We start from the raw sequence: 9048 nt of genomic DNA, 5'->3' as shown, positions 1-9048 counted from the left end.
ATCCTAAGAGGCGGGATGGTGGATGCCTGCTGCTGAGTAGTCCCACAACAGGGTGAAACTGCCGTCCAATGTTTCCAGGTCTTCAATGGTGATCTTACATCAATCGGTTCATGATCTCAATCAAGGAGAGTATTATTCATTTGTTTGAAACAACCAGCTGATGAGTGTCTTATTGATCCTGTAAAGTTAGTTATTATGGAAGCAACAGAAATATCCTCTTCAGATTGATTGATTTTGAAGTAAATGATGTAAACACAAAGCATCGTGTAAAGGCATTTAATGAAATTATGTCGTAAAGTTAACAAAAATGGCATCAATTTAGGTTATTTTTCAAGTATTATTGTACAACTGAATTCAAAATAACATAAACACTTCTATTCACAAGTTTAGGCAAATCAAGTACAATAAGTTTTCTGGTGTACGATAGTTTTTTTACAAACAGTACCACAATACAACAACTCATCACAGCCTATTAAGGTTTAGTTAACTGTGACATAGTAAATGATTTACAAAATTAGTTTCTTTGTTTGTTGACTTGGTCTGTAATTATCAAACTATAGATTAGTCAGAAAGACGACAAATTCTCTGTTAAAAATCATTTTTGCTTTTTCTTCATGTAACTAAGAAACTTACTGGTAAAATGATTGCAACTGCGTAAAGATGGAATCATCGCCAGTTTATGGAAAATGTCAATACCATAATTAAAACTTCATTCGGTTCTTGATTAATTCCTAGATAATTTCTTAAAATCCAAGTTATTCGAAGGCAACATGTAAATTGAATTTAATAGACTTATATACCTAGTGGTCAAACACTGTATACTTTCCTAGTTACTTAGCCAGACAAGAACTTGAACACAGTATTTAAAAAGGCAGTATAATTTACGGAGACTAATTCTATTACGTCTTACTTTTTATATCTGATAAAATAAAAGAGTTGTGCAGATCTTTATTCGTTATTGAACCCTATGCAATCAATTAGAATAAATGTGTTCTATTGATCATGTTTAAATCTAGCCGCCAATTCTAGTTCTAGTGGCTTCAGTCAGTCGATGGAAAACCATTAACTTAAAGGTACTAATTACGAACGTAGAGTAACTTATCCTACAATTTCAAATGTCCTTTGTTGAAGAATGCAACTAGGACAAAAATTTGTTTCATAACATCCTACTGATTACCTCTAACTATTTATAATCTTAAGAAAAAAGAATAAATAAATTTTCCTCAATTTACTTTGCTGTAAATTATCGCTCATTTATACAGATTAACAAAACAATATCGAATATACTTCGTATTTATTCTCAAGTTTACAGATACAATATGAATAAAACTTGTAACTATGACACTATTTCAGTAACTTATCAAAAGCCTATTCCTAATATCTTATTAGAAATTCTAAACAGACTTACTGTGATATTTTAAGGTGTCTGGTCTCCTCATTTACTCATTCATAAATGCGCATTACTAAAAAGTCTAAAACTAAGAGAAATTAGCCATTCAATTATCTCTGTTCTTCAAATAATTTACAAGCTAATATTAGTCTTTTTAATAAACCATATTCACAAGACATTTTCTCACATTTTTTTCTGATCCTGTAAAACATATTAAATTTACGAACCAAAATATTTCCATCAAATCGATAATGAAAGTAAACATTCAAGTCAGTGAATTATCATTTAAATAAGAAAGATTAGTTCAGCGAAGAGTTTGCTTTTCGACGAATCCATTTTCAAGGCTGTACAATCGCAAATATATATACTTATTTTTCAGAATGATAATAATTATAATATTATTGATAATAAACTTCTTGTAAGTAATGATGGATAGTGGCTAGCAGTGGAATCCAGAACGCGCGTTTCGTCCTATTTAGGACTCGTCAGCTGGGTGTAACTGCATCTGAGTTGATGTTCACTCTGGGACTCGAACCCAGTAACATTCGCCTCAACCGCCATCGCGTTATCCACTCAGCTACTGAGTCCTGATAGCAACTTGCTTGTGCAATGGGGTGAATTTAAATTCACTTGATATTATTTGGCTTGTATCTTCCCATTGAGGTTTAAGACTGCAATCGAACAGTCGATAGGACGAAACGCGCGTCTTGGATTCCACTGCTAACCACTATCCATAACTGCTTACAAAAAGCTTGTGAATTAAGGCGATATCGAGGCATACGCACAGTATGCACATATGTCAATAACAGACTGATCAATTGCAGTCTTACACCTCAATGGGAAGATACAAGCCAAACAATACCAAGTGAATAATAAACTTCTGTTAGACATAGTGACAGTCAGGTAAAATAAACAAAGGTATTAAAAATCTTTTTATAAAACAAGGGAAGTTTAATAATCGTTTGATTGTTAATGGCTTAAATATTTATCAGAAGATAGATAGGGAAGTTATCATTGGGAAATTGAAATTAAGATTAAATGTAATCAGGAGGATCGTGGAAACAGAAATAAACCAATTTGAGGTAGAAGATTTAAGGGGAAGATGGAAAATGAAACAGATGGCTGTAAAACAAGAAGAGTATGAAGAAAGAAAACTAAAAAATATCATAAAACATTAAGACCATGGTAGAAGAATCGGTTGTACCAATCTCTTTTGCATACACAATTCTGGTTTTTCTAGATGTATGGCTATTGCTTCGGCAATGCAAAACAGATGCATTCTAATTGTCTTTAGAAGACTTTTACTTACCTTATAGATGACTTTGAACGCAGAGTTTGTCTTGATTGAATGACCTGTGTTTCACAAGGTGTTCAATTATTAAACTTATTATTGAGCCATATCCTCGTCAATGAAATAAGTTTACATTTTAGTTTATCTTATTATCTGTTAAAATATCTCACTAAGTTGAAAAACTTTACGTCGTCCAATTTTTGTTTCTGTCAAAAACACAAACAAAACGTCCTTTGAAATATTTCTTTTCTTTCCTTTTTTATATCAGTTTCTCATTTGGTTTAATTGTTTTCCTGCTTATTTCATTGTAATTTAATTTATCTCACTAGTATCATAAATTAAATTAGTTTTCTTATTCTCTTTTATTCTAGTCTGATATCTGTCTATTTCTTTACTTTCTATATTTGATTAATGCATTCTCCTTCTTTTTTTTCTTTGAAATTAATCAAACGAATACGTGTTTTATTTTAGTTCATGCAAGAACTTCGACCTTATTTGTTTGGTTTGTCCAGTTAATTGAAGTTACTTTTTTTTCTTACAAAAGAATTCTTTTCGATTAATTCTAATGGTTCTTTTATATTATATTTAATTCAGTGTTAATTATTTACTGAGCTTAATTTTGTAGATTGGTTAGAGTTAGACATTACCATCGTTTGATGATAGTTCAATGATTTAGAGGTTAAGCGTTTGCATGTGAATCCGATAGGTCCTTGGTCCGAATCCCGCTGAGCGGGATCGTGGATACGCACTGTTGAGGAGTCCTATGTTAGGATTTACAGGTTTTCCAGGTGAGTCTAGTTTTAATTTATTCATGTACTCAACTATTAAATTACTATAATACCCACAAAACCCCTTTTATGATAATATTCATAAAAATTAACATATTTTTTATTGAAATTATGAGTCAATTGAAGCTAGACTACCATGGAAAGCCTGGAAGCACTGGATGGCTGTTTCGTCCTAGTATAGAACTACTCAGCAGTGCGCATTCACGATCCCGCACCCCGCGAGATTTGAAACCAGGGCCTATCAGTCTCGCACCAGGTGCTTAACCAACTAGACCACTGAGGCGGCATCTAATGGTGTTAATGTCTAACCTTAAATCGGTAAAATCTTTACAGTTTCTTTTGTTATTTTATTTCATTGAGCAGTATATAATAAACAAAGAAAAATATTACCTACATTAATCTCATTAATATTTTAATGCATTATAGCGTTCAAAATATTTTAAATTATATTAAGAAGTTCATAACTAAATTACTATTTAAAATACTGTTAAGTTTGCCTGGAGCCCCTCTGAGTCCACTGACGGTCCCACGACAAGACAAAGGAGAAAGTTTGAACATGGGGTAAGCGACAACATCCCCAAGAAAACTAACTCACTAAAAAAACGCTAACCAGAAAAAAATAATTCAAATACTTTTCATCTTTATGCTCTTAAACTCTTAATTGAACTGATAGGATAAATCACGAGAAGGGTTTAAATAGTTTTTAGAGATAAAAAAGAATCAAATGGGCTTGAAATTTCACTGTGTCGTTAGTGAAAGAAAGATGTAATTAGTCATTGAGTGTAAATAGATAGATACTTAGACTAATGTTTATTTAATATTGTTTCTTTCCTATTAGTGATTACTACTCTGAATCCACTAAGTGAGAATTATCTGTACTTTTATTGAACCAAGTATTGTCTATTCCATACTCCAGTTCTCCATAAATGGTCTTGACTCGTGTACCTGGTATAATATGATCACAATCTGTATATAAAGCATCAAGTATACTGGCAGTATAACTTCGATCGCTGATCTTCTTATCCTATCATATTAGCATGTTGTATCAGGAAGAAAATAATTATATTCTTCAGTTTTAGCAAATTTCTTGACAAACCATACTAGTTTACTTTAAGGTTGAAATAAATTCATCTAAAGACCTGAAAAGGAGATTTTCTTGATCATCATTCTGTTAGTTACAAGAGAATTACAATCTTTTAAACTTCAATTAATTTGTATTTGGTAACCTTTGAACAAACTGTTTGCTAGATTTCTTACGTAATCGTTTCATAAAAACACAACTGGATTACTGAAAATTCTGCCTAAATACTTGATATGATACTGTTGAATGCAAAACGTTTACAAGACTTATTTCGTCGACTGATATCATTCACTGATATGTTAATTATGTTAAAGATGTTAGAAGACATGTAACTGACGTCTGATTAAAGATAAAATATATACTTATATTTTCTTAAGCATAACACAAAATAAATATGAGTAGACATAAGCCATTTATAACTAAATCAGTCGAAAATTGCCAAGTTACCCATGGAAGTACTCTTTTAAACAATGAGTTTGGATTCTTTTTGGTATGACACATTTCCGGGACAAAATTAGTTCAAACCCAAAATCTTGTTTGCAGGTAGTTAACAGAGGGTTGAGGATTATGGAAATGGCCCATGGCCCAGATATGGAATTTTGAGTTCAGTAATTTAGTTTTCAGCAATGAGAACCGAGTGACCAGAAGAAAACCACATGCAGATTTTGAAAGACCACCTAGAGAAAGTGACTGTAAGTTGATCCAACCATTACCCATTGGTATTATAGAAGATTTAAAGGATGCTCATAGGTTCAGTGAGAGGGATTAGGATATTCGGTGCAAGCACAGGTATTTTGAATTTTAAAAATTGACAGAAGATAAATCACTACATCCTAAGAGCCGTTTGTGATTTAACGATAAAATAATCATTCATCCAACATTCAGATCTAGAGTACTAGATGACCTACATTCCGTCCATCTGGGAGCAGAGAAAATGAAATTATTTGCACCAGTTCCCTCAAGATTACAGGTACACTTTGCTGACGAGTGCCAAGTAGCACGAAACCCGGGTCCAGTGTTTCCTGTTGACTACCTTCAACCACCATCTAATTCAACATAGTGCACGCAATGTCGAGTCACCTAGAATAGTTGACACACTGCATCTTGGTCGATACCATTCGATCTGCACTAAGAATGAATTGACACACATAACAGTGATCACCACCCAGTGATCAATCAGTTGTGGTTATCCCTATTTCTCAATGCATCTTTGATATCCAGATTATTGTGCATTTCAGTTCGCTTGTGTGGGTTAGGAACGGTTAGGTATATTCTTTTCACTTCTGCTGATTATTCTAATCTCGGGCGGCCAACCTATTAAGGTTCTGTGAAGTGTAAGCCCCAGTCACTTCACATGTTCGATCTCTTGTAGTAGGCGTCTGGTCTCGGTCGACTATTATCACCACTACAGGAAGACTACGTGCCAGTTACCAGGTTATACCTCTCTGTAGGCTAAATATCAGAGGGCAGTTGAAGGTTGTTGTAAGATGTATTTGTTGGCAATCTCGTGGTATCGAAATAACCCCGAGATGGTGCTAAAATCCACAAGCGAGAATACTGAGCTTACGAGAGATCGTGCAAGGTCACGAACGAAGGAAGAGTGTCTTTTTTAGTACATTTAAACAAATAAGTACAGTAAGACAATCATTGGTACAATTGGTTATAACAATAGTTGTTTCCGTTACACTAGTCGCGTTCTTTTCATAAAAGTAGGTCAATACATGAGCCCTCTGCTAGTAAGGATTTACACTTTCGATACGCAGCGATTTCGTTCATGAGGCAGATAGCAAAAGTGAGATTGTAGGACGAAAGGGTTGACAAACAGGAAGCGATCGTTGGTCCTCGAGTTGTCGTCGCAGATCTTCTATATAGGACGGTACCAGGAGTAACATTCTATATTTGTTGCTCGAGTTAGCGTACCAAACCAGAGTGGTTTGTGTCCAGAATCTGAGAATTGCGTTTGAAGGAGTCTGGACTAGAAAGCGCTGCAGAAGTAGGACGGAACCACATTGGGCCATAACAATCACGTTCGAGACCAAACATATGCCAGACAAATTTGAAACCAGAACATCGAATGAGTGCGTCGACAAGAGCGTGGGTGATCAGGCCAGCTTTCGCCAAAATTGACTGAAGTCGACAGTAACAACAAGACAATGGTCGGAGGCGTGGGCTCAGGATTAAAAAATCGAAGAAAAAGAGGTGTAGCATGCATGTGGTGTAGGGACAGTGTCCTATACCGTATCCATTGGTGACTGAGAGGTTTGTCGCGAAGGCGTACGGGTGGGCGTACTTGGTGACCGGAACGTGAGACGGTAGTCTTGTTCGTACCTCATGGGACTGCGATTTCATCCGAAGCCAAGGGCGGCGTGGTTTGTTTATCTGAACGTGAGATTGACGTCTCGTCCGTAGATGGTGTAGATGACATGTGCTGTTGACTGGGACGTGAGAATAAGTTATGTAACGGAAAGAGAACGATGAAAATCCCTCTGCAGCTTCTTTGTTGAACAGTTTTTTCATTTATTTGTTCCTTCTCCCTTTCGTGTATTCTAACCTTTGTTCCGATCTCGTTTAACCATATCTTTTGTTCTTCAGTCTTCCTCGTGTGGGCCTTTATTATGTGATTTTGATTAAAGACTTATCTTTTGTTACCTAATTTTCTATTACATGTTGCCGGACCATTGACAGTAGGGTCTTGTTTGACCTGCTGTTACGTGACGCCTCAAACAACCAACTCTGACCGACGTAAAAGTGAAATCTCCGTTGACATTAACAGGAGGAGTAGTACCACCTGGTACTGACATTGTTAATAATGCACCTCTAGTGGGAACCGAAGATCTGGATAAAACAGTCACCGTTCTAAATAGTCCCAGTGTTATGAGGGATGAAAAATGGACTACGGTACGTAGGAAACGAAACGAAAAGAAAAAAACTGTGAGCAGTACACAGGCAGTTAGTAACTCACTGGTGGACTCAAATTGTGAGCCACAAATTGCACTACCAAAATCTGATGGTAAGAGGGAAACCCATCCTAGCGTGACTGAGAATAAAAATTTAATAACATCGAATATTATTGTGAGCAAATTGCGGGAGTCAAACGACCCTGATCCGAAAATTAGACACGCGCATGACTTAGAAAAGCTAGGAGAATACATTCGTAGTATTTTACCATATAACTCCAAAGGAGTTTAGGTCAAAAATTGGTTAGAATAGGCAAGAGGACCGAGGACAATGTTGAACCCCGTCCATGCAGACTCCTTAAGGTAATCCTAGGATCGGAGAAGCAACGGGATCTCTTGTTAAGTAGCGCTCGTTGTCACGACAATTCTGACATCCGAGTTAGACCTGACATGTCTCTCGAAGATAGAATAAAAAGGAAGAAAGCACTAGCTGAACTTGAAACCCGTCGGCAAAACGGCGAGGGTTTTCAGATAGTCAGGTCTTGGAAGCGAATGCTACCAAGGCCTGTGTGGATAGGCTGTTCTACTTAGGAGTTTTATATGCCAACGCTCGAAGTTTACGAAATAAGTTCTATGAACTAGAAGCACTGGTGGACAGGTTAAAGCCACTCATAGTAGCAGTGACAGAAACTTGGTTAGTCCATGACTTAGACATTACTCCAGAATTATCCGGATACCATTGCATCAGGAGTGATAGACATAGATGTAGAAAAGGAGGCGGCGTCCTGTTAAATATAGCCAACGGCATAAATATCCGCTCCTCTACTAGCGAATCCCATGAGAGCGGTACTTGTGAAGTCATTAGCTGTAAGTTGGCTATAGGATGTAGTACATTTATGCTCGGTGTCATCTATCGCAGCCCAATCTGCTTAGCTGATGACTTTGTTTTAGAGCACATTCATCTTTGGAGTGATAATACCAGGTGCTTGATAATAGGAGACTTTAACGCACCTGATATTAGTTGGACGGATATGACCACAGAAGGATCTATAAACTCCTTTGATAGTAGGTTCCTGATAACAATAATGCAGCATGCACTAGTGCAGCATGTATCCCAACCCACACGTTTTGGTGTTAACCAGGGTTCTTCTCTGCTGGACTTGGTAATCATTCATGAGACGGAGGATATTGTCGACTTAAATATTCTTCCACCGTTAGTAAACAGCGATCACGCTGTTTTGTCATTCACGTTTAGAACTAGGGATATGTTATACGATCAGGTTACACCTCGCCCAAATGTATGGAAAGCTAACATATCAGCCATTCAGGAATGCGCTGTTAAGACAAATTGGTTAGTAGATACTAGCATATCAGTTGAAGAAGAATGGTCTGTATTTAAAGGTAAATTTAGACTAGTTACGTCCCCGTTCATACCATACCTGGTGCTGCAAAGACTGAATAATAGTCCACCATGGATAACTAAAACGGTCAGGAAACTCCTTAGAAAAAGGAAGAATCACTGGAATATGTTCATCTCGACTGGCTTAGAACAATACAGATCCAGTTATTGTAAGATTAGGAATGCCTGTAAAGCGTTAATA

Source organism: Schistosoma haematobium, chromosome 1, assembly GCF_000699445.3.
Source record: "Schistosoma haematobium chromosome 1, whole genome shotgun sequence".
Lineage (NCBI taxonomy): Eukaryota > Metazoa > Platyhelminthes > Trematoda > Strigeidida > Schistosomatidae > Schistosoma > Schistosoma haematobium.
Note: the sequence above shows the minus strand (reverse complement) of the source record.